The 27,172-nt window shown below is 40.8% G+C and overlaps 1 long non-coding RNA gene across 1 annotated transcript in view; it reads left to right on the top strand.

Moving 5' to 3' along the window:
* LOC110343226 overlaps positions 1-26,729 on the top strand; it is a 211,415-nt gene extending 184,686 nt beyond the window's left edge. Inside the window, exon 5 of the long non-coding RNA XR_005879702.1 lies at positions 25,595-26,729. This is a non-coding gene — a long non-coding RNA (uncharacterized LOC110343226). The remainder of the gene's footprint in view (positions 1-25,594) is intronic.
* The last annotated feature ends 443 nt before the right edge of the window (positions 26,730-27,172 follow it).

Here is a 27,172-nt window from a genome sequence, read left to right as displayed (position 1 = left end):
GGAAATTAATATTTAGATTTCACCTGCATTAAGGTGGTGGTTGAAGTATAAAGAAGTAATTTCTGGCATTTTTCTGTAGACCTGTGAAAAGAGATATTGAAGATAGCATAGTTGGGGATGTTCCCATATTGTGAGGACAGAAGTAAACACAAAAAGCAGGCTCTGGGACTGCAGAGTCCTGGACACTACAGAAAAGTTTGTTGGGAACCCTTTTGCTCTGGGAATCCAGTCAGAGCACAGACACTTGATAGGACAAGTCACCAATAACATTCATTTAGATGTTTTTCTTTGCGTGTGTAGTGTGCACATACTTGTATGTATGTGTATGCACATGCACAGATAATGCATGCATGTTGTATGAGTGTGTTTATTGAGGCCAAGGGTCAATCTTTAGTGTTTCTCTCTATTACTTTTCTCCCTTAATGAGGCAGGGTCTTTTTTTTTTTTTAAAAATACTTATTTATTCATGTATTTTATGTACACTAGAAGAAAGAATCTTATCTCATCATGCATGGTTGTGAGCCACCATGTGGTTCCTGGGAATTGAACTCAGGACCTCCAGAAGAGCACTGCAAGGGCTCTTAGCCACTGTGCCATCTCTCCAGTCCCAAGGCAGGGTCTTCAACTGAACTTAGAGCTCTCCAGTTTTGCTAGGCTGCCTGGCTAGGGAATCCCCGGGGTTCCTTCTGTCTACTCTACCAGGTACTAGATTTCCAAACTCATGATGCCATACCTGATGTTTTATGTGGGTGCTGGGGAGAAGGGCCCAGTTCCTCACGCTTGCATGGCAAGTACTCTTACTACTGAACAAATTACCCTACTCCATTTTGAGATATAGTTTACTATGCAGCTTGGACAGGCCTTCAACTTGTGATCCTTCTGCCTCAGCCTCCTGAGTACTAGAATTCCTAGTGGGCACTACCATTCCCAGCTTAATTTTTAGCTCTTTTTATATGAAAAAGATTATATAGCCATGGGAGACAATTCTGAAAACACACACACACACACACACACATACACACACACACACAAGAAGAAAACCACAGAATCAATTTATAGAACCCTTCTCTGTTTTGTCCATATGCCTATACATATTCATTTACATCTTTTCCTTTGCCAATATAGTTTTTCTCACAAATTGGAATTATGATGAATCATTTTTCATTCAACTTTAAGATATACTCTGAATACTTCCCCCTGACATTAACAATCTATTATCATATATTTTATATTGAACAAATCCAGATTACCCGGAAAAGTCTAGAAAGATATTAGTGCCAAATAATTCTTTTCTGTACTGTAGGGGAAAGGACTCAGGTAGGAACTGCACAGAAGACGTTTGTTGAAGGATTGAGGTGAGGGCAGAAGAGGGCAGAGAGAGGAAGGTGAGGTGGCATGCAGGCTTAGTTTCAGATGAAGAAAGTTGCATGTAGAGCAGAAATATGGGATGTATAGAGAAGGGAAAGCTGGATAGTGTTGACATTTGCGATAAACAAAGTCATCTTTTTAAAAAGTTAAGTATAACTATGTGCCTTCGTATATGTATGGCCTCATAGGGGGCCAGAAGAAGGCACAGAATCTCTTGGGGCTGATGAGCTGCCCACATGGGTGTTTGAAACCAACCTTGACTCTTAACTGTTGAACAATCTCTATATCCTGCAAAGCCATTCTTTTTAAGAAACGGAGAAAAGTAAGTTAATTCGAAAAGAAATCTGATTCTGGCAGTGTGCTGCTATAACTGAGTGTCTACCATACACCGTCACATAAATTAGACAATGGAAATACAGACAGCTCCATAGACATTGCTGAGAATTAGCTGGCATTGTATATGTAATTTCACACTGACAGTTAGGTATAGTAGTGCACAACATTAATCCTAGCACATAGGAAGCAGAGGCAGGTGGATCACTGAGTTTGAGGCCAGTCTGGTAGGCAGAGTTCCAGGGCAACCAGAGCGACATAGTGAGACCATGTCTTGAAAAAACAGAAAATAAATCTTAATTAACAGATATTTATGAAGAAAACAATCCCCTCAAGTATTTATTCTTACTTTTAAAATTATTACCTGTTTTCCTTTTAAGATTATAATAGAACGTGCAATAACTTTAAAGACTATACATGCGAAGTTATCTAGTGGGTGGACATGATTCTCTTTTGCCATAATTCTCACAAGATGTTATCGAATAGAACTAGAAAAGATAGCAGGGTACCCAGTAATCCTAGGAAGTGGTCATGCTGTACTCAAGGAAATTAAGACAGTCAGAGAAACTATTAAAGTCACAGCAGTAAGGTAGGGGAAGGTCGAAATGACATTTCCAATTTAGAACTTCTATTTATAGTCACTGGAACTTTCCAAAACTGCTCAGTGATGGACTGACTGGTTCTGGATGTATTTTCAGCTTCAAAGTAAATTTGTCTGACGAACCATCTGTAATTCCATTCATTTATTCAAGCCTATGCGATTTGTCAGGAAAAAAAAACCAAACAAGTGGTTGTTTTGGTAAAAGAATCCCAAAGATACCATCTATATACACCAAGGCTTCATGAATAGCTACATGAGCCACCTATATATAACAACTTATAGCATGATTCATTTCAAACAAAGACCTTAATGGAACTTTGGGGAGATATTCTGGTATAGAACAAATTTTGGAATATAGGTAATATTTTGGGACAAATGTTGTTTCTGTTACTAGTATAAACATAGCTAGCTCCTGAATTCCAGAAAGATACTTTTTCAGAGCAGAAGAGATAAAATTATTAGAGTTCTCTTTTGTAACGTCTTTCTGTATATTTGTATGTATGTTGTATGTATGCATGTATGTATGTATGTAAGTGTGTATGTATGATCTGTGTATCTATTATCTGTCTGTCTATCATCTATCTATCATCATCTGTAACCTATTTATATATAATCTATTTATATAGCTTTCTGTCTATGTGTGTGTACACATAAGTGGGCATGCATATGTGGAGGTACATATATGGAATTTAGAGGACAATGTACAGGGTCTGTTCTTTCCTTACAACGTATGGTTCCAGGGGACTGAACTTAGGTTGTCAGGCCTCGCATCAATCACCTTTACCCACTGAGCCATCTCACTGGCCTGAGTTGTTTTCTGTTGTATCCGGAACAGGGAAATTTACATAATCAATCGGCAAAGCACAGTGAGAGCACTTCCATCTATGGAGAAGCAGGGGACCAGCTGCACATTGTCCCTGATTGCTTCATAAATACTTTACAGCACACTGTATCAGCTGGATTTTTGGTTTTACACTAGTTGGTTTGAAAGCAATTCGCAGTTGTTCCAGGAAATGTAAAACACATCTGTCAGAACAAAGTGTCATTGCCACATAAAAAAGAAAGAGTCTACCAAAAATGGATGTTTTAGCATTTGGGGGAGTAGGGTACCAGGGAATGCCCCTCTGTGGAATTTTAATAGAGGAAATTGAAATAAGATGGAAAGAATGATTTGTTTTAAAGTTATTATGGGATGCATTTGCTAGAAACTACCATGGCAAAATAATAAATGGAAGCAACTAATTTTATTCATTTTGTAAGTATAGGGATGGGGCCCCAAGTTGTCAGTTATCACAAAGTGGAACTATACGTTTGCTAATAGAACTTCTACCCATTTCTGCCTCAGGAACATGGGATTTCTTATTACTTTTTTTTTCTTTTACTCTTTGAAAACCCGCAAACTGCAGAAATGCTTGGCCCTTGAATACTTGACTGAACCACCAGGAAGCCTCGCAAACTCACTGTTGCCCCTTAAAATTCTCATTCCATAAGAACATCTCATGGAGGCAAAAATTTCAGAATCTCCCATGCTCCCTGGGACTGAATCATTTAACAGTCCACAAATTAAATTATTGAACTGTAATGTAGGCAGCAGTCCCACAGTGACTGATGTGTTCTTTTCATTCATTTAGTTTGTCTCATCCAGTTAAGCGAAACAAAGCAGGAAACAGACACAATAGGAAACTACCACTGAGAAACTACCGCAAAATTTAACCTCGAGGGGTCTGTCATGAAAACATGTCTTCAATATGTTTTCCTTTGTGGTCCCAAAGGCCTCACAGCCTTTTGGCATGTCTTTTTCTAAGGAAGAAGACGAAGAGTCTGTCTTTACATCTCGTTCTTGCAAAGCTGAGTGGAGACCTGCTTACTAAAGTATCCCTAGAGGAGTATTTTGCCTCTGTAGCAGAGCAAACCCAAAATCATTCTGCTGCTCATGGGCCAAGCTGGCTGCCCGATGGGATGAAGATGCCTTATGTCCTCGCGAGATAGTCACAAGCTGAGGGTGTGAGGTGGCTGTGCCTGGTGCATGGGAAAGGTGAAACTCCAACAGCACCTGCCTGTGAAGCATTCAGACATTCAGTACTTTAAAGAGATACCCGCTTTCCCAAGTCTCCCTTCTTTTCTCCCCACCGGCTCTAGCAGGAAAATCAAATGCAATCTAAAATTACTCTGAGGCCTGGAGAGATTCTGCTCAGTGGAGAGGAGCGCTAATTGCTCTTGTGAAGGACCTGTGTTTGGTTCCCAGCACTCCAACAGGCTTCTCACAACCCCCTGCAACTCCCCCTCAAGGGAATTGTATGTCCTCTCTCCAGCTCTGAGGCCACATGCATGGATATGATGCGAGTGTGCATGCCTGTGTACGTACACACACGTACACACAGACCACATACACACAGACAGAGTAAATCTTTGGAAATAAAATGGGATTTGAGTCTTCACAACAGGACTAATCCCTTGTGCTTCGTTGGGGATGACTATATAGCTCTGGTGGCCCTGTCAAACCAAGACAGCCCACCATATCTAGCCAATACATGATCATGTGAGCTAACATGAGCCAACCAGATATTCTTTATAGAGCTTAAACTTCATGTTGTACAAATATACCTTCGGTCTTCCCAGTTTTGGTAGTTTTCTATGGCCACTTTAACAAGTTAACCACAAATTTAGGGACCAGAGCAAAAGAACTTTATTGTTTTGTAATGACTGTAGGCATGCCCTATTCCTTTCAGGAGACTCTGCAGGGCAATCAGTCTTCATGCTTTCTCTTCTAGAGGTCACCTATATCCCTTCATCCATCCAGAAGGACAGTAGGTTCTGCTTCCCCTGCGGCTCTCTGACCCTGTACACATTATCGCCTTGCTGGTCTGACTCTGCTCTTCCTCTTCCCACTTCCACCTTTGGGACCCTTGTGATTATAGTAGGTCTACCAGGGTAATATATGCTCTACTCTCTGCTTCACTATCATCTGATTATTTGTTCCTTTTTGCTATGAAAGTGTATGTATTTGTGGGTCTAGGGACCAGGTTATGGAACTCTCTGAGGGGATGCTGTTTTGCCCCAGGTTGTAGAACTGTCCTGTTTGTTGTCCCAAGGGATTTTTAGATCTCCTTCCTAATTATATATAACTGTTTTTTTGCCATTGGTTCTTTGTGCTTAATTTTACATTTGTTTTGCTTTTTAGAAATGAATGAATTGTAATAGAATCACATCACTTCCCCCTTTCCTCCTTCTAGCTCCTCCCAACTATCCTCCTTTGAACCCCTCCCATATCACCCCTCAAGTTGATAGCCTCTTTTATTTGATTATTATTGTTATATACACATATTGCTGAGTCTGTTTTTGTTGTTTGTATGTACATGGTTTCAGGCAGGGCTGACCATTCTGCATTTGACAACCAACAAAGAAGCTCATCACTGGAAGAAGCTAATTCTACTCCCAGCAGTCAGTCATTAGTTGCCTATAGTTCTTTGTTTAGGGGTAGGGCCCCATGAAAATTTCACCCTTTCTCATCAGCATATCTATTGATATTGTCATTATACTAGTCTTGCAATGCAGCCATTTCTAGAGACTGTCTCACAGCACACTTCCTGGTATCCTGACTCTTACAATCTTTCTGCCTCATCTTCTGTGATGCTCCTTCAGACAGATGCTGGAACTGTGATGTAGATGTGTTGTTTGGGACTGGGTTCCCCATGATCTGTTGATCTCTGCATTGTATCCTGTTTCATTTACTCTGATGTGTCCATTTACTGTAAAGAGAGACCTCTTTGATAAGGAGTGGTAGTTACACTATCCGTAAATATAAGGATAAGATTTAGGATGTAGTGAGGAATTATGCTAGTCTTGAAATGTGGTAGTAGTACATTCTTTTCTAACATCCATGACCGCACTAGCCCCAGGAAACTAGGTTTCCAGTACCAGGCATGGTTTCCCTCCTGTTGAGTGAGCTTTAAGTCTAACTAGACAGCCATTGGTTGCAACTAACATGCTAGTGCCACGTGTGTGTGTGTGTGTGTGTGTGTGTGTTTATATAACTAATATGACTTCTTGTGGCTTCATCAAATAACCTTAGTGTTATTTTTCCCTTGTCCATCCTTTTTCTTCCGTAGTGATCTCCCTCCCATCTCCTTTCCCATTATTCCATTTCCCACTTTCATTTGTTGTCCCAAGGGATTTTTGGATCTCTTTCCTAAATCTTTGTAAAGATATTGTGCCCATCAAATAAATTTGTTCTTTGTGCTTAGTTTTACAGGAAATTATTTTGCTTTTATTTTATTTTTAAATTTAAATTAGAAACAAGGTTGTTTCACATATCAATTCCAGGTCCCTCTTCCTTGCCCTCCCCTCCTCCTGTGCCCTCCGACCAACCCCCCCAATATCACCTCATTTTCCCAGGGAGGGTGAGGCCCTCCAGGGGGTGTCCATAGTCTGTCATTTCATACAGGGCAGGGCCTAGACCCTCCCCTGGGAGTTCAGGGTGAGAGTGCATCTCTCATTGTTGGATGGGAGCTCAAAGTCCATTTGTATACCCGGAATAAATACTGATCTACTGCCCAAGGCTCAGTAGATTACCTAGGCCTCCTCACTGACACCCACATTCAGGGGTCTTGATCAGTCCCATGCTGGGTTTCCAGGCATCAGTCTGGGATTCAAGAGCTAACCCTTGTCAGGTCAGCTGATTTTGGGGGTTAAACCAGCCCAGTCTTTACCCCTTTGGTCATCAGTCCTCCCTCTCTGTCACTGGATTTCTTAAGTTCATCTCAGTGCTTAGCAATTGGAGTCTGCCTCTGCTTCCATCAGCCACTGAATGTTTCCCAGACTCTCTGACCATGGGATTGTAGGCTGGCACTCCCCAGATCTATGTCTAAAATCCATATATAGAAGAAACCCTAAATTGATATATTGCTTTTAGAGTCTAGTAGACTAATAAACTAGGGAAGGAACTGATTTCAGTCTGTTTTTCCTCTGCTCTCCCTTCCTTTCCAGTGGAGGACACTAGTAAGACAAGGTGGTGGAGTCGCTTGGAGCTTGGAGTCTTGCATTCTGTCTATGAACAGATAGTTCAAAGGCAGAGGCTTAAAGCTGTGAGATTGTGTATCAAGGTGACTGACAAAGACAGCAGCAGCTCAGATCTGTCTACTGAAACTATCAGTGCAAGGGCCTGATATTTATTCTTGTAGAAAGGAAGGGCTTAAAACAAGATCTCAAAGCAGGTGCCGAACTTTTGACGGCAACCTATGTGCTAAAAGATATAAACTATCAAAATTAATTCAGGAAATCTATTATCTTCTGGTATGTTATCAATTGTTACTTTTTATGATACTAATAGAGCTATTCAATTGAATATTGTTAACATAGTTTTCTGCCCTTTCACTTTCTTATTTTTCTTTTTAATTTAAATTAGAAACAATCTTGTTTTTTTTTGAGACAGGGTTTCTCTGTATTGTTTTGGAGACTGTCTTGGAACTCACTCTATAGACCAGGCTGGTCTCAAACTCACAGAGATCTGACTGCCTCTGCCTCCCCAGTGCTGGGATTAAAGGGGTGCGCCACCAACTCCTGACTGGCTAGACACAATCTTGTTTTACATGTCAATCTCCGTTCCCTCTCCTCCCCTCCTCCCCAACCCTCCATGGACCCCCCCATCCCATTTCCTTTCTGCTTCCAGGGAGGGTGAGGCCTTCCATGGGGGATCTTCAAAGTCTGTCATATCACTTGGAGTAGGGCCTAGGCCCTCCCCTGTGTGTTTAGTCTGACAGAGTATCCCTCTATGTGGAATAGGCTCCCTCGGTCCATTTATATACTAGGGATAAATACTGATCCACTACCAGAGACCCCACAAATTGCAAATGGATGGCACTGGAAAAAAAACATCCTGAGTGAGGTAATCCAGTCACAAAAAGACAAACATGGTATGTACTCACTCATTTATGGATTTTAGACATAGAGCAAAGGATTATCAGTCTACAATCCATACCACCAGAGAAGCTAGGAAACAAGAAGGACCCTAAGAGAGACTTACATGGTTCCCCAGAGAAGGGGAAAGGGACAAGATCTCCTGAGAAAATTGGGAACATGGGGTGAGGGGAGAGGAATCTAGGAGAAAGAGAAGGGGAGAAGAGAAGGGGAGAGGAGGACATGAGGGAGCAGGAAGACTGAGTCAGGGGAAGAATAGAGGAGAGCAAGAAAAGAGATACCATAATAGAGTGAGCCATTATAGGTTTAAAGAGAAATTTGGCAGTAGGGAAATGTTCAGAGATCTACAAGAATGACTCCAACTAAGAATCTAAGCAATACTGGACAGGTTTCTTCCAGTGTCATCCATTTGCCTGTGAATTTCAAGATTCCATTGGTTTTTTTCTGCTGAGTAGCATTCCATTGTGTACCACATTTTCTCTATCCATTCTTCAGTTGAGGGTCATCTAGGTTGCTTCCAGGCTCTGGCTATTACAAATAATGCTGTTATGAACATAGTTGAATAGATGTCCTTGTTGTATGAATGTGTATCCTTTGGGTATATGCCCAAAAGTGGAATTGCTGAATCTTGAGGTATAATGATTCCCATTTTCTGGAGGAACCGCCATACTGACTTCCAAAGTGTCTGTAGGAGTTGGCACTCCCACCAGCAGTGGAATAGTGTTCCCCTTTATCTATGTCCTCTTCAGCATAAACTGTCATTGGTGTTTTTTATTTTAGCCATTCTGACAGGAGTAAAATGGTATCTCAGAGTCGTTTTGATTTGCATTTCCCTGAAGGCTAAGGATGTTGAGCACTTTAAGTGTCTTTCAGCCATTTTAGACTCCTCTATTGAGAATTCCTTATTTAGTTCTGTACCCCACTTTTTAATTGGATTACTTGGTGATTTGGTGACTAGCTTCTTGAGTTCTTTGTATATTTTGGAAATCAGTCCTCTGTCAGATGTGGGGGTGGTGACGATCTTTTCTCATTCTGTGGTTTGCCATTTTGTCTTGTTGACTGTGTTCATTGACTTACAGAAGCTTCTCAGCTTCAGAAGGTCTCATTTATTAATTGTTGATCTCAGTGTCTGTGCTACTGGTGTTATGTTCAGGAATCAGTCTCCTGTGCCAATTAATTCGAGGGTATGTCCCATTTTCTCTACAAAGAGTTTCAATGTGGCTGGATTTATGTTGAGGTCTCTGATCCATTTGGACTTAAGTTTTGTGCATGGCAATAGATGTGGATCTATCTGCAGTCTTCTACATGCCAGCATCCAGTTATGCCAGCACCATTTGTTGAAGATTCTTTCTTTTTTCCATTGTATACTTTTAGCTTCTTTGTCAAAAATCAGGTGTTGGTAGGCAGGGTTTTCAATTTGATTCCATTGGTCTACCTGCCTATTTTTGTGCCAATATCAAACTGTTTTCTGGACTATGGCTCTATAATAGAGCTTGAAGTCAGGCATGGTGATGCCTCTGTAAGTTCCTTTATTGTACAGGGTTGTTTCTTGGCTATCCTGGGTCTTTTGTTTTTCCATATAATGTTGAATATTGTTCTTTCAAGGCCTGTTGTGCAAGTATTCTGATGGGGATTGCATTGAATCTGTAGATTGCTTTTGGCAAGATTGCCATTATTACTACATTGATCCTACCCATCCAAGAGCATGGGAGTTTTTTTTTCTGGTATCTTCTTTAATTTCTTTATTTAAAGACTCAAAGTTCTTGTCATATAGGTCTTTCACTTGTTTAGTTAGTAGTATCCCTAGATATTTTTTGTTGTTGTTTGTAGCTATTGAAAAGGGCAATTTTTCTCTGATTTCTTTCTCAGCCCTTTTTATCATATGTATATAGTAAGTAGGTTTACTGATTTTTTTGAGTTAATCTTGTATTCTGCCACTTAGATGAAGGTATTTATCAGCTGTAGGATTTCCCTGGTAGAGTTTTCTTTTGGGTCATTTATGTGGACTGCTTTGTCTTCTTCCTGATTTTAGAGGAATAACATTGAGTTTCTCTCAATTTAGTTTGATGTTGGCTGTTAGTTTGCTATAGATTGCTTTTATTATGTTTAGGTATATTCCTATTATCCCTCATCTCTCCAGGACCTTTATCATGAAGGGGTGTTGGATTTTGTCAAAGGCTTTTTCAGCACCTAGTGAGATGATCATATGGTTTTTCTTTTGCAGTTTGTTTATATGGTGGATTACACTGATAGATTTTTGTATGTTGAACCATCCCTGCATCCCTGGGATGAAGCCTACTTGATCATGGTGGATGATTTCTCTGATGTGTTCTTGGATTCCATTTGTCAGTATTTTATTGAGTATTTTTGCATCAATGTTCATGAGGGATATTGGTCTGTAGTTCTCCTTCTTAGTTGTGTCTTTGTGTGGCTTGGGTACCAACATGATTGTAGCCTCATCAAAAGAGTTTGGCAATGAGCCTTCTGCTTCTATTGTGTGGAACAATTTGAGGATTATTGGTATTAGCTCTTCTTTGAATTTCTGGTAGAGGTCTGTGCTGAAACCATCTTGGCCTGGGCATTTTTGGTTGGGAGACTTTTGATGCCTGCTTCATTATTTCATTAGGGGTTGTAGGTATGTTTAAATTGCTTATCTGTTCTTGATTTAATTTTGGCAAGTGATATCTATCCAGAAAATTGTCCATTTCCTTTAAATTTTCAAATTTTGTGGAGTACAGGTTTTCAAAGTATGACTTGAAGATTGTCTGAATTTCCCCAGTGTTAATTGTTATGACCCCTTTTTCATTTCTGATTTTGCTAATTTGCATCTTTCTCTGCCTTTTCATTAGTTTGGATAAATGTTTGTCTATCTTGACTTTCTTCAAGAACCAACTCGTTGTTACATTGATTCTTTGTATTATTTTCTCTGTTTCTACTTCATTGATTTCAGCCCTCAGTTTGATTATTTCCAGGAGTCTACTCTTCTGTGGTGAGTTTGCTTCTCTTTGTTCTAGAGCTTTCAGTTGTGCTGTTAATTCTCTAGTGTGACTATTCTCCAGTTTCTTCATGTGGGTCCTTAATACTATGAACTTTCCTCTTAGCACTGCTTTCAAAGTGTTCCATAAGTTTGGGTATGCTGTGTCTTCACTCTCATTGAATTATAGGAAGTGTTTAATTTCTTTTTTATTTCTTCCTTGACCCATGAATGGTGCAATTGTCCATTGTTCAATTTCCATGAGTTTGTAGGGTTTCTGCAGTTTGTGTTGTTGCTGAAATCAGCATGGTGGGCTAATAAAATACAGGGTGTTATTCCCATATTTTGTACCTGTTGAGGTTTGCTGTGTTGCCTAGTATGTGGTCTATTTTAGAGAAGGTTCCATGTGGCGCTAAGAAGAAGGTATATTCTTTCATGTTTGGATGGAATGTTGTATTGATTTCGGTTAAATCCAATTGGGTCATAACTTCTGTTAGTTCCTTTGTTTCTTTGTTAAGTTTCTGCCTGGTGGTCCTGTATAGTGGTGAGAGTGGGCTCTTGAAGTCTCCCAATATAACTGTGTGAGGTTTTATGTGTGATTTGAGTTTCACTAATGTTTCTTTTACGAATGTGGGTGCCTTTGTATTTGGGGCATAGATATTCAGAATTGAGACTTCATCTTGATTGATTTTTCCTGTGATGAGTATGAAATGACCTTCTTCATTCTTTTGATTGATTTTAGTTTGAAATCTAATTTGTTGGATATTAGGCTAGCAACACCAGCTTGTTTCTTGGGTCCATTTGATTGGAAACTCTTTTCCCAACCCTTTACTCTGAGGTAACATCTGTCTTTAAAGTTGAAATGTGTTTCTTGTATGCTGCAGAAGGATGGATTCTGTCTTTGTATCCATTCTGTAGACTGTGTCTTTTTATAGGCATGTAAAAACCATTAATATTGTGTGATATTAATGACCATTGAGTGTTAATTCTTGCTTGTTTTGGATTTGTTGTTGTTGTTGGTATTGTGTGTGGATTTAATCCTGCTTTTTCTTTTGGCTTTTGGTAAAGTGGGATTAAGTATTGCCTATGTTTTTGTGAGTGTAGTTAACTTCCTTGGTTTAGAGTTTTCCTTCCAGTTCTTTCTGTAGGGCTAGATTAGTGTATGTGAATTGTTTAAATGTGGTTTTTTCATGGACTATCTTGTTTTTTCCATTTATAGTGATTGAAAGCTTTCCTGGGTATAGTAGTCTGGGCTGGCATCCTTGTTCTTTTAGTGTTGGTAGAATATCTATCCAGGACCCACTGACTTTTAGTGTTTCCATGGAGAAGTCATGTGTAATCCTGATAGGTTTGCCTTTGTATGTTACTTGGCCTTTTTCCTTTGCTACTCTTAATATTCTTTCTTTATTATGTATGTTTGGTGTTTTGATTATTATGTGTTGAGTGGACTTTTTTGTGGTACCCTCTCTTTGGTGTTCTGTAAGCTTCTTGTACTTTCATAGGCAATACTTTCTTTAAGTTGGGAAAGTTTTCTTCTATGATTTTGTTGAATATGTTTTCTGCACCTTTGAGGTGGGTTTCTTCACCTTCTATATATATTATTCTTAGGATTGGTCTTTTCACAGTGTTCCATATTTCCTGGATATATTGTATTAGGTATTTGTTGGACTTGAGATGAGTTCCCCTGTACACAGTCTCCAGGCCCCAGGAGGCTCCAAGAAGGGCACCAGAAGAGTGTTTGGAAACCTCACTTTCTTTTTCTATATTTATTATTTAAATGTGACAGAGGCAACAGGAAGCTGTGTCTTGCTCTTTGTAAAAATCTGGTCTGACAAATGCTCTGTTTCACGGTGGTGTTAGGTTCTTTATAATCAATGTAGGTATTGATGTGATTAGGCTTAATGCTGTTTTGAAATTTTTGTTGGCTTTTTGTCTCACTGTTATTTCCATTTCCTCTTTTCTGCCTTCTTTCGGCTGAGTGTTAGCTTTTCTGAGATATTTTTATGTATGTGTGTCTGCACATGTGTGTGTATGTATTTGTTTGTATGTGTGTATATGTGTGTGTATGTGTGTGTGTGTGTGTGTTTATTTCTGTGTGCTATGTGAATGTTCATGGGGGTGCCTGAAGAGGCCAGAAGAAGGTGTTCGATATACAGGAGCTGATCGTGAGCCCCAACATGGGCACTGAGAACCAAACTCAGAACCTCTATCAGAACCATCAGTGTTTTTAACCACTGAGTCATCTCTTAAGCCCTTAATGATCCTTTTTAATTACTCATTTTTCTAATTTGTAGACTTATTAGCTATAACTCTTTGAAATAATGTTACATGTTTTCAGTAACTGTTTAAGGCTTGTGGTAACCATGTTTAATTTATTGTGTTTAACATTCTTTTGCTATTCCATTTTATGTACTGTATACATTTACAATTAATCTAGGCTCACCTTCCAAATAATACCCCTCATGGTTCACATGTGATTGAAGTAACTTATGGTAGCAAAAGTACAAGTTTTACCTCCGTACACACTGTTTGTCATTGACGTTATTCATTTTACTTATATATAAGCATACATATTCAAATATATTAGTGGGGTTATTGTTTTGGACAAATTGTTATGTTAGGTCATGTAAGCATAAGAAAAAAAACATATGTGAATTTTCTGACTGACTGTGTCTGAGGAGACATGAACAGATAGCTATTCATTCAAGATAAGCTCGTGCAGGGATGGCTAAGCCTCCTGAAAACTGCACCCATGGAAATCCCCCCACACAGCTTGCAGGCAGCTCAGTCGGTCTTAAGAGTCTTACTTCCCAGAAATTGCTACTGTGCATGGAACTTTGAGGAGGAGCCTCTGTGGATCTTTTTAGGGAACTTCTGATCCTTGTAAGTTTCCAGTATATCCTGAGTCTTACCGACCTCTCTCTTCTCTGGAAGAGAGACTGCTTCAAATGAGAGGAAATGGCTGCACAGTTGTATGATATGAATTTAGTGAAGAGGACTTTGGGGGTACAAAAAGAGAGGACAGTAGGGTTCGAGGAAGGGGTAAGCCATGACAAAGTTCTCTCTTTTAAACAGACACACACATACATTCATAGACAGATACATACACAGATAAAGGTAGAGTAATTAAACCATTTCTCGGTTAACTTGAAACTTAAAAATAATAAAACAGCTTTTCGTTGCCTTCTCTAGCGCTTTTCTTTATGTAGACCTGAATTTCTAACCTACCTTGCTTTTTATTCTCTGTAAGATTTCTTACAAGGCAAGCTGTACTGGCAACAAACTCCTTGAACATTTGCCTGAAGCAATAAGGTCACCTGTATACATTCAAACTGCACACATTCCTTACAAATCATTGGCAACAAGCTTGGAAGAGATACACAGCACCAAAAAAAGAAGAAATGTATTGCAGTCATTCTGAATGATTGCTGTGCAGTCAGTTTTGCAGGGTAGCTCTCATCCCCTGCATGTCACCACCAGCAGGAAAGAACAGTATGGGAGTTAGGCCTCAAATGCAACCCCAACGAGTGCAATGGTGTTTGTCTGATTTCTGGCAGCTACAGGGCAGGGGTGTGGTCTGGGTATAGAGGTGTGTGGGGTGGGGACAGGGAAAAAAGATCAAGTCTTTTGAACAAATAGGCTACTGGACTCTTTTAAGGTCCCAATGTCTGGGCAAGAACCTGTTACGGAATTCCCACCTGGTTCTGCAGCTGCCTCAGAGCTCCCATATAAACACACAGACATTATATTAACTATGAAATGTTGGCCGCTGCCTAGGGCTTCTTATTGGCTATCTCTGTCTTAATTATTAACCAATTTCTATCAATCTATGTACTGCCTCTCGGCTGTGATTTACCCAGTAATGCCTGGCATAGTGTTACTCCTCCGGCAGCCTACATGGTGACTGACTCTGCCTACACCTCCCATAATCCTCCTCATCTGCTATACCCACCTATCTTGCTGCCCCACTGATCACAGTGTTTTATTCATCAACCAATAAGAGAAACATATATGCAGAAGACATCTCCATCAAGGACCCCCTTTATAGGAGGGGCCACACTTTTAACACTCTTTTTCCCTGGTGTCTCTGTTTTCACACTCTGAGTTTCTTTTATCAGTCTCTCTGAGTACTGTCACTACTGTGTGGGTCAGTCTTTTTTATTTTTAAGTAATCTTCAATAATTGTGACCTATTATTCCCTCAAACTGTTTTAACTTTTGCTTTTGAAGGTTCTTTTTTTTTCTTTCTTTTTAGTATCAGAGCTGACTGTATAACAAAAAGCAATATTGCTTGCTTGCTGGTTTTCTGGCGTGTCTTGGTACCCAGTAAGTCTTGAAGAAGTACCCCAAGAACCCAGCAGGTGGTTCTTGGGGCTCTTTTATCACCTCACCCACCTTAGGCATATTGGTAGGTTTTGTAACAGCTATCATCAATCATCCAAAAAAGACCTAATGAAAAATTTCACAAGCCTCCTTACCTAGGTCATTGCTGGGGTCCTAGTCAGGTCCAACAGAAGGGAAAATCTGCTCTATCTGGGATGACACCCAGACGTGAAGAGCATAGCCAGGAGCTGTTGGTAGTCATCATAGGATGACTGGTGTGTATGAAAGTCTCTAGGAGACTAATGAGGGCCTGAGGATGATGGAAGCTATTCTGCGAAAACTTTTGTTAGGGTTACTAATAACAAAGTCAGAAGAGATTGGATACCTCAGTTGTAGCACTACATATAAGAAACCAGTGAACAGATCATCTCTGATCCATGAACTGTTTTTCTGGATTGATGCAATGAGGGTCTGGGAAAACTCTTCAGAAGTCTGTTGGATGACTTTAACTTTGTCTTAATGATTATGCTGTTGTAGGGGAGAAAAGGAAACAAAAGACATCCCCTCATTTGCTTTATTTTGTTTGTCTTGAGGGTAACTTTCAGATGTTTGGGTGTATGAAAATGGGCCACTATTTGTACCCTTGCCTCAGGCTCCCGAAACTCTACTGTGTTCTGAATGGTAATCCATTTCCCTGAGGTCCCTGTTAATGAGGAATTGCAGAGAAGAAGATGGATGGACCCTCTAGTGTCCTGCTCCTTCTAGGCATCAAAGAGAGAAGGGTGTAATTGGCTGGACCTCTAGCCCTGAAGTCTATCGGTAACATTTAGTCATCAGCCAGCTTTCCCTGAATAATAGAGATTTCCTCTTAGAAGATTGTACAAAACATGGTTTTAATGCGTCTTCAGAATTGGTTGCTCAGTCAGTAAATATTTGCTAAATTTTCACTGGAAATGAGAAAGGAAATAAGGATCTAGAATGAGTGGTATATGGCCACTTGAAGCCCATCCTAGGAGGCTTGAAGTGATTTTGGTTTTTTTGAGACAGGGTTTCTCTGTGTTGCTTTGGAGCCTATCCTGGAACTCATTCTGTAGACCAGGCTCTCCTCAAACTCCCAGAGATCTGCCTGCCTCTGCCTCCTGAGTGTTGGGATTGAAGGCTTGTGCCACCACTGCCTAGCTTTTGATTTTTAAAAAAATGTGTTTGGGAAAGTTTTCAAGAGACACAGGTTTTATATTTATTTGTTTGTTTTTGTTTTTTAAACACGATTTAGCTATTCTGAGTTACAGTGGCTTAAAAATTCCAACTCCTTAAATACTTCAATGAATTCATATATTGAAGTACATATGCATGATCTATTTTTTAAAATTTCAGTGTCTTATTCTTCATTATTCTTAGCAATGTGTGTATCTCTCCCTTTCCTAACAATAGAATCACACTGAATTTTATCCTCAGTCAGAAGTTTCAGATGTCCCATCAATGTTTTAAATCGAAACTAACAAACTGAATCACTTTGACTTGAAAGAACTGGTAATGGAAAATACAATTCATGTCTGAGACTTGATTCTAATTAGTTTGATGTTTTATTGTCATAAAGAAACAAAAATGTGATCATTGGTAAAATTTAATGAAATTTAAAAATTCTTCTTTTCTTAGATTGAAATAGACCAAAATTAACAGCAACATTTTTGGTATTATTTCTGTACAAACCACTTACTTTATAAGTCAAGATTAGACAGCACAGATAGCAATGGTGAAAGAGAAGGAAAGGAGTGGTCCCTTGCACATGTGGCCTCTGGTTCAGTCTTGAACAGGAAGCAGCTCTCCACAGTCCACCTGCTGAATAGCTTGTGGAAATGTGGTCTCCACAAAAGAACGTGGGCAGCACCCACAGGCAAGGAGCAAAGCCAGACCCTCCACACACACTTTAACTGTAACTGGTTAGTTCCATGAAGTTCGTTTGATAAAAATAAAATCTCTACTAGAGTCTTTGTTTGTTGAGCTTGTAAACTCTAGTGATTCCTGTGATTGTCCATTTTTATTGGGTGGTTTTGCTTCCTTTCTTCAGTGTGGAGGAATGACCCAGAGATTGTATGCCTTAGCTGAGTAAGTGCTGGACTGTTGAGTGGTGCCCCCACCTTACTGTGAATATTCCTGTCCTTGAATTCAATATGCATCCAGGCTGGCCTAAAACTCAATGCTCCTCCTACGTCTGCCCAAGTGCCAGCCACCATTACAGACTTAATAACACATGTAAATTCTTCTCCCAGGTTATGAGATGCATTAGATAACCTATCACACACACACATACACATACACACACATATGTACAATATACATACACCAAAGATGTGTGTTTAATATACCTAACTTGCAACCATCATGGCACAGCACACAGTGGAACCTGAGATGCCTGAACACATGATGGGAGGCTATCCAAATGGAATTTGACTACACTACCAGCCTAGGAAAGATCATACATTTCCCACCGTAATGGTCCATGCCCCTCAAACTGTAAGCCAAACTAAGCTTGCCTACCCTTAAATTGTTCCTCCCTGGTATTTTGTTACAGCAATGGGAGAAGTTACCAATCTAGTAAGATATTCAAGGTTTAGTTTGGAACTTTGGTATAAGTGACACACTCTGATTTTCAGTCTGGTCTGTTGGGTTGGTGCAGAGCCTACTCCAAAGCAATGGTCTTACAGCCTTCTTCTTTAACTACTGTATTTTTCCCAGCAGAGTTGTGTCACTGGAGTTCCTGGCCACTATTTCAAGTGTCGCAAGAATGACACCCAAATTACCTCTTCAGGCCAGCCCCTCTGGAGTTGCTTGGTGATGTGTCTAGATGCATCAATCACCAGTCTGTGTATCAAGTTCTTGAAGTCATCCAGAGCCTGCCCAATTTCCCTTCTTGTCAGCCTCCAGGTCTATGGATCCTTCCTCCTAATTCATTTCCTTTCTCCATTTTCAATTAATTTGGGGTAGGAAGCAGGGGATGGGTGGGCAAACAATATATTAGACAGTATGTTAGATCAACATAAACAAAAGGTGATGAAGTATGATGATCGATATGATAAGTGCTTGGGTGTGGCAATCATTCAGGACGTATAGATATATTTTCCCATTTATTTGTTTGTTTATTTATTTATTTATTTATTCGTCTCTCATATAGTATATCCCAACAACAGTTTCATCTTCCTCTTCTTCTCCCAGTCCCTCTTCTCCACCTCCCCTCTCCTCCAGATCCACTCTGCCTCCCTTCCCTTTAGAAAGCAGCAAACTTTCCAGGGATATCAACCAGACATGGCATGTCAAGTTAGAAGACTAGGTACCTCTCCTCATATTAAGGCTGGGCAAGGGAACCCAGCAGAAGGAAAAGGGTGCCAAAAGCAGACAAAAGAGTCAGAGATAGACCCTGCTTCCACTGTTAGTAGCCCCACAAGAACACCAAGCTACATACCATAGCATATATGCAGAGGACCTAGGTTAGATCCAAACAGGCTCCCTGATTGTTGGTTCCGTCTCTGTGAGCCCCTCTGAGCCCAGGTTAGTTGATTCTGTGGGTTTTCTTGTGGTGTCCTTGACCCCTTGGATCCTACAATTCTTCCTCACCCTCTTCCACAGGATTCCCCAAGTTCTGCCTAATGTTTGGTTGTGGGGCATTTAAACTCTTAAATATAAGCAAAAATAAAATTATTTTAGTGCAGTAACATTGTGCCCGGACCTGCAGGACACTCGACGTGGGTTTGGTAGACACCTAGGAGAAAGATGGGGGCAGGGGACACAAGGATGGACGCCAAAACAGGAGTCTGATCAAGGCAACAACTTTTATTTCACCCCAAAGGGATTTATATAGGGGAAGGGAGGAGGGGAAGCAATGGGGGGTGTGTGCTGTAGCTGCAATAAACCTGGCGGAGCAAAGGTCAGTGGGATGGGTAGGTCATCCTGTGTCCTCTGGTAACCTAACTGCAGATTCTAACTTTATCTTTCACATTCCACCTTCTATTGTTTAAGCCTACACCCTAGATAAGCCGAAGGTCTGTTTCTGGAATTTGGCAGGTAGCAGGGTGGTTCAGAGTCATGTATTCTCTATGAGGGTTGAGTCATGTCTTTTCTTACAAGTACATGAGGCAGCGGTACCTGGTTGATGGCCAGAGGACCCTGACAACATTGGGGCATATGTGGTTCCAGGAATGAGTTTAAAATGGCAATGTGGATTTCCCTCAGAGGGTCTTAACCAGAGATCAGGCATGTTTATTTAGTTTCTCTCTGGCATTCCATTTCTGAAGATAAAAAGTGCAATCTAGTTTATAAGGTACACTGGAAGACAACTGTTTAAAAGGAACTTATAATTCTAAAACATATGTTATAGTTTACAGTCCTTAATCCTTAATCATGCTGTCCATTTTGGGGAGGAGAAGGAAAGAATTCATGACGCGCGTCCCCTGTGTGACTGAACTGTGCTTGGCTTGTGCCATAAGCATGCCCAGGAGGCAAAAACTGTGTTCTTTGTTTTATAGCTAAGTAGCCTGGGAAGGGACAGCCTGCTTAGGATCACAGAGTTAGCAAATCTGTTTGTCTGACTCTGAACTCTGTGTGTTCAAGCAGTATCACTTGGTAATTATAGTTTCTGTGGGGGTGTATTCAAGAGATACGTCCCTTCTCTATTCCCTTTCTTCCTTTCTTGTATGTACAGAGCCACAGAAACCTTCCTAAGGCCGACTACATCTTGAAGGCTGAATACATTATTGAGTAAGGAGTGAAGGGATTTCAAGGACAGTCCCTTTTAAATTCAGAGACTCCTGAGGGGGTGTACTGCATTCAAGGCATCGCCAGCTGTCTACTATGATTAATGCCCATGCTCTGCATTTGTGTGCGGTGAGGGGTCAGGAAGTGGGATAGGCTATGACTGAGAGACAGTAGGAGCTCCATCCAGAGGAGGTGAGACACACTGTGGTATTGAGATGAATCCTGTTGAGGAGTGGGAGTCATCATGGATTCCCCCTAATTCTTAGGGAAGGTATAATCGAACACCATTCATTTAAAGAAAGTATTACCAGACAATATGCTAATTATCTTCCCACTATCGTTTCTTCTCAAATGAATCAGCTAATAATATACTTGTTCTAGAAAAGAACAGGCAACTTAATGATCTTCATGATCATGCCCACATGGTTCTCCAGACTGGTTCCTGCTGGGTAGAATGGATTTACCATCCATTCTCTGCTATCATAATCTCCTTTGCAAGCAACTCATAGACTAAGACATTTTTCATTGTTTTTTCAGTTCATTTGAATTCACACCAGCCAACAAGGATGATTTTAATATTCCTAAAGAAATCAGAAGTAATAATCAGCTCATTAGAAATGGATCTCAATATTGGAAATCAGTGTGAGTAGCTGAGTTCAGTTACACAGGGAAGCTGTGGCACATTCAAGGGCTTAAGATAATGAACTTGATATCTATAACCACCCTGAAGCCTTCATCCAGTGACTGATGGAAGCAGAGGCAAACACCCACAGTTAAACACTGAACTGAACCCAAGGAACCCAGTGACAGAGAGAGAGGAGCAATGAGAAAATTGGCAAAGAATGGGCTGGCAGAACCAGCAGAGATAGCTGATCTGAACAGGGGAGAGCTCTTGGACCCCAGACCAACAGCTGGGAGGCCAGCATGGGACTGATTCAGACCCCCTGAATGTGAGAGTCAGTGAGGAGGCCTGGGCTACCTATGGGGTCCTGAGCAGTGGATCAGTGTTTATCCCTGGAATACAAACATCGTGTGTCCATAACACAAAGAGGGTTGCTCTCTCTGCCTGGACTCTTAGGGAAGTGCCTGGACCCTACCCTGAGTGAAATGACAGACTCTAGATATCCCCTATGGGGAAGGAAATGCCAATAGGGTGGGAGGCTGGGAGGATGGTGGGGGGGTGCGGGAGGAGGGGAGGGAGAGGGAACTGGGATTGACATGTAAAACAAGCTATTTAAAATTAAAATAATAAAAAAAGAAAAGAAAAAATAATGAATTACCAATGCACAATGGCCACACTGTACATAGTACTTCCTCCCTTCTCCATCAGGAGGAAGGTTATGTTCCAAGACAGTTACTGGATGCCTAAAGTCAGATAGTATCAGATTCTCCACATACTTAGCACTGTCTATCTGAAAATCAAGATGTTCAATAAAGGACTTGTAGGTAGATAGCATATGCAGCATGGATACATTAGGCAAAGGGATGATTCATAATCCAGGTAGATCAGAGTAGATGGAATAATGTGGCAGCTGGTTTCACCACATTACACAGAAGCTTATATAGTTTAAAACATAAATGATCGTAGAATGTTCCATTTAATATGGATTTCCCAATTCTTGTTTACTTATCTGTACTCCTAGTGGGATTTCTTCTTCCCTTTGTTCTTATGGTTATAATTTATTTCCTTTTTATGCATTTAGTGTCCCTTTTAAGTGTCTGTCATATGCTGTCATAGTGATTGTGCTGGCTAATTTTGTGCCAGCTTGATACAACCTAGAGTCATCTGAGAGGAGGAAACCTTTATTGAGAAAATGGCATTATAAGATCAGACCGTAGGCAAACCTGTAGGGCATTTTCTTTTCTTTTTTCTTTTTTTTTTTTTGGTTTTTCGAGACAGGGTTTCTCTGTATTGTTTTGGAGGCTATCGGTCCAGCCCAGCCTCAAACTCACAGAGATCCGCCTGCCTCTGCCTCCCGAGTGCTGGGATTAAAGGCGTGCGCCACCACCGCCCAGCGGGCATTTTCTTAATTAGTGATTGATGGGAGATGGCCCAATTCCATCATGGATAGTGCCACTCCTGGGCTGGCGGTCCTGAGATCTATAAGAAAACAGACTGAACAAATCACAGTAGCCAGCCAGTAAGTAGCCATCCTATGTGGCCTCTGCATCAGTACCTGCCCACATGTTCCTGCCTTGTTCGAGTTCCTGCCTTGGTTTCTCTCAGTAGACTATGACTCTAGATGGACATGAAGACAAATAAACCGTTTCCTCCTCAGTTCCTTTTGGTCACAGCATTTCATCGCAGCAATAGAAACCCTCACTAAGATAGAAATTGGTACCAGGATAGCGAGGTATTGCTGTTGCAGATCTGACCATGACATTTTTAGGAGGATTGTGGAAGGGCTTTGGAACTTTAGGCTAGAAAATCCATTGAGTGTCCAAAGTTCTGTGGGAGCTTGGAAGGTAATAGTGTTGAGAGAAAGGCAGATAATGGAAGTCTGGCCTGTGAAGTTTCAGAATTCAGTTTGAAAAGTCACTTAAAGGCTCCACTGAGAAGCTGGGCGTTGGTGGCACACACCTTTCATCCCATCACTTGGGAGGCAGAGGCAGAGGCAGGAGGATCTCTATGGGTTCAAAGCCAGCCTGGTCTACAGAGTGAGTTCCAGGACAGGCTTCAAAGCAATACAGAGAAACCCTGTCTCAGAAAAAAAAAAAAGACTCCATTGAGGTCATCGGATAGTTTGAGTTAAAGAATCTGTAGTTCTGGTCAGTTACCAGCTGAAGAATCAGCTGTGGTTAGCAAGAGACCAGAACTACCAAAGTGAAGGTGAAACCTTCACTTTGCTGGGATTACCAATGCTGATCAGCTAAAGCTGAGGTATTAGCCGTGATTAAGATGATTCCAGCATGGTTGAAGTGGAATCTTCTGGGAAGTGCTTCCTCAAGAGTCAGAACCTAGAAGGTGTGTTCCAAGGTGGCCACGGTTGTACCTTGTGCTGGCAGCTGAACTTGGTAGCATAAGAAGCACCCAGGTGTTACTGGGTTTTGAAGACATGAAGGAGTCATGGAGAGCAACTGAGACTTAGCACTGAGTTCCCCGGGCTGGAGTCCCCAAAGAGAGTCCAGGAGAGGTCATTGGTGAAAGGTCAGCCCAGTTGCAGCAGAAGATCCCAGCATTTTGGAGATGCCAGCACCGTGGGAAGGCCTCCAAGAGCAGTAGCAGCCGTAGATTAGAGCCAGCCTGGGTTTAGAAGATAAATTATGTGTGATGCAGCGGGCAGAGAAGTGACCCAAGCTCTCTGGAGGACCCAGAAGATGGTGAATAAATCCAAGACATTCAGCACTGAATTATTTTACACAGTTAGGGTTTGGTTTTGCTTTGTTCGCGTTGTGACCGGGCCCTGGTTCTTCCCTCTTGAAGTAAGAACATATTCTACCTGTTTTCGATTTTACAGGGGCCCACAATTGAGAGACTTTAAAAATTTTAAAGATATTTTGATGTTTTACAAAGCATTTGGGTTTTAAAAGAGACTCTGGACTTTTTTTTTTTTAAAGAGACATCTTTTTAGGTATTTGAATTGCTAAGTTTGTAACATGTTTTATATTTGTGGTATTAATGTGAGATCTTGGGGACTGGAAAGGTTAGTTTTATTAAATGACATTTTCTGTGTCAAGTTGACAAGAGGTCAGTTGAGCTGACTAATTTTATATCAAGTTGACACAAATGAGTCATCTGAGAGGAGGGAACCCTACTTGAAAAAATGCCTTTGTAAGATCTGGCTGTAGGCAAGCCTGTAGGGTGTTTTCTTAATTTGTGATTGATGTGGGAGGGCCCAGCCCAAAGTAGGTGGTGCCATCCCTGAACTGGTGGTTCAAGGGTTCTATAAGAAAGCAGACAGAGCAAACCAGTAAGCAGCACCCCTCTGTGGCCTTTGCATGAGCTCATAGTTTAAGGGTCCTGCTGTTTGAGTTCCTGTCTTGACTTCCTCAGATGATGATCAGCGATGTGGAATCGTAAGACAAATAAACCTTTTCCTTCCCAAGTTGCTTTTGGTCATGGGGTTCATCACAACACTAGTTATCCTAACTAAGACAGTGGTCCTTGGTTCATTTTGATTATGTTTGTCTTGGGAGGTCTTTGTTTATCCTTTAATTTGTAAGGGTAACTTTGTTGCTGTAGTAACATACATTGGCAGTTATTTCCTTTCATGGCTTGTAGGACATCATTACATGGTCCCCTGATTTAGAGTTTCTTTTGAGAAATATGCTGTTATTCGGATGGATTTGCTTTTATACCCAAATTGCACTCCTTTTGTTTTAGGTTTAAGTATCTTCTCTTAGTTCTGTACTCTTAGCATTTATTGCTAATGTGGCTCTATAATAGTCAGATATGTTTGGAGCTCTAAATGCCTTCTGTACCTAGATACCTATATATTTCTTAAGACATGGGATATTTTCTGCTATTATTTCTTCAGATGGTTTTCCTTTGATGTCTCCCCCCCATCTGTGCTCTGGCAGTACTTTCTATACCAAAAAATACTAATTTTAACCTTTTAATCATTTTCTGGCAGTCTTGCATGTTCTGTGTCTACTGCTGTAGCTGGCAGCATGAACCTGGGAAAGTGGGGCCTGAAAATGAGGCAGACTAAAATCTCGTGCAATAGCCAACTTTATTCAGAGCATCAGGCAATTTATAGTCTGAGGGTTAAAAAGAGTCACCTGAGTAAAGTGTACAATCGTAAGGACAAGCTGCACATGGCAAAAACGTGTTTTTCCATAGATGCAGATAAACAAATAACGATAGCCAGTTGTAATGAATAATCTGAAGAAAACTCACTCCTATCTGCTATACCTGGGAGGGTCCTGAAAGCACATTCCAAGAATAACTCGTGTTCTGGAGGAGCAGGGATTATAACACTCTTGCCTTGTTTACTTGGTGTTTTCTCACGAGGTCTCAGAAATTTCCTCACACAGCTTGGTTCATGGACTGTGCCAACAGTTCTGCTCTTAACCTCTCATTGCTTATTATGTCTGAATGTTCTCCTTCATGATGTCTTCAAGCCTTGAAAATTTTCTGCTTGAAATAATCTATTGTTGAGGCTTTCCAATAAGTTTTATTTTTCTTCGTACTGAGATTTTTGTTTCCTGTTTAGGTCAATCCTTCCAAATTGTCAATTAGTTGAGTTTTGCATGCATATCCTGCCTTATTTTTCTTAATTCATTTAGTTGGCTTTTTCCCCCCTGCATTTTCTTGCAATTCATTGATCTTTTAGAATAACTCACTTGAATTCTTTGTCTGAAATGTAATCCATCTCATTATTTTTACAGTCGGTTGATGATGGAGAATTATGAACATTTGGAAGCGTCGCGACTTTTCAATGCTTTCGCCAGGGGGTAACAGGAAGTTCCAGTAGAGTCTCTATGACAAGAAGCAAGGAGGAACCCCTCATCATAAACATCATAAACAGGAAGCTTAACTCTGCTTCCAGGGAGAGAACTTCAGGTGGTATGGATTGTTTTCTTCAAGACTAACTTTCTTAAAGACACAGACTCCTGCTTTAACACCACTCCACACTCACCTGTGTCTTCTTGGAGAGAGCTGTCATGCTGTGCAGGTGATTTGGCACCCAGCCATTTGGAACAGTTTTGTGTCCTTGCTCACTAGTGGCGAGGCAGTAAGGAACCAAAATTCTCTGGCTGGGGTTTTCTCTGGCACACCTCTATTGGTGTCTGGATACTATCAACCCCCAAGCCCACAGCTGGTAGAGCAGCCAGCTGTGCTGGTGGCAGGGGTGAATAAGTCCCTGTTTTTGCAATGTCCCATGACTATTTTTGAGTTCCAGTTTCTACACACAATTCTGCATACCTATCCCAAGTCCTATTCCACCCTTTGAGCCCATTATTTGGCTGATGGAATCCCCAGTCTTAAATGGGATGCAAGTTTCACTCCATTCAGCCTCCTAATAAATTCTCTATTTCTTTTTAAACGAACTTGTTTCATTGACATTCTGCTGGGGGTTGGCACAGAGTAGACAGGCTCTGACAGCACAGCACTATTTGTTGTGAATTCTAAGGAAAAGGAAAGTATAGGAATCCTGAGGCAAGAATGTTAGATGCAGTCTTCTCAAGGTGGCTTTCAGCAGCACCAGGATTCTGCTGTGAAACAGGCAGGACTTGACAAGCGCCAGCACAGTGCATAGCTCTGGGGTCAGTTAAGCTCATACTGCGTTTCTGTCCTGCATCTCTTTCAGTACTAGTTCTCATCACATTTCTCCTTCCCTCCCTACCCACTCATATTATTTGGTTAAAAAAATAAAAGCAAAGCTATTAACTCTAATTCTTGTTGCCCATGTACTTTATGGTGTTTGGCTATCCACTGACGCATGGGTCAACCTACCTGGAGTCACATTCTTAAAGACAAGGATCCAGCCTCTTCCAGCAGACATCAGTTGCTAGCAGTTACTCCACTAGGGGTAAGACATGCTCACCTTCCTCCTCCATCCTGGCGAACTCCCTAGCAGCTCCCAAGATCAGAGGCTGTCATACATTCATTTGTGTATCCAGGGCCCATGGTTCAACTCTTGGTATTGTCCATCCATATCCCAGGAATGTTCAAGAACAAATCCTGGTCATGCCCATGTAATGAGGTCTGGAACCCTTCTAACTGACATCTAATATTTCTTTTCTTCCTTTTATTTCTTTCTATGATGTCATGTTTATTGCTTTTTATCTTTTTTTAAATATATACATTTGCTAGAAAGTATCAGTTTCTGGTATCAGTTTATATTGCTTAGTAAAGATCCAGTTTTATAGTCTCTTTTTTGTTGTTTGCTGACCAAAAGGCTGCCACTGATGGATCTTGTGTTCTGGCTGTCCATCTGGACCTTCATGGTCAGATAGTTTAAC

The sequence above is a fragment of the Mesocricetus auratus genome, unplaced genomic scaffold (assembly GCF_017639785.1).
Source record: "Mesocricetus auratus isolate SY011 unplaced genomic scaffold, BCM_Maur_2.0 Super-Scaffold_100010, whole genome shotgun sequence".
Classification (NCBI taxonomy): domain Eukaryota; kingdom Metazoa; phylum Chordata; class Mammalia; order Rodentia; family Cricetidae; genus Mesocricetus; species Mesocricetus auratus.
Note: the sequence above shows the minus strand (reverse complement) of the source record. Positions and strands in the feature narration are given on the sequence as shown.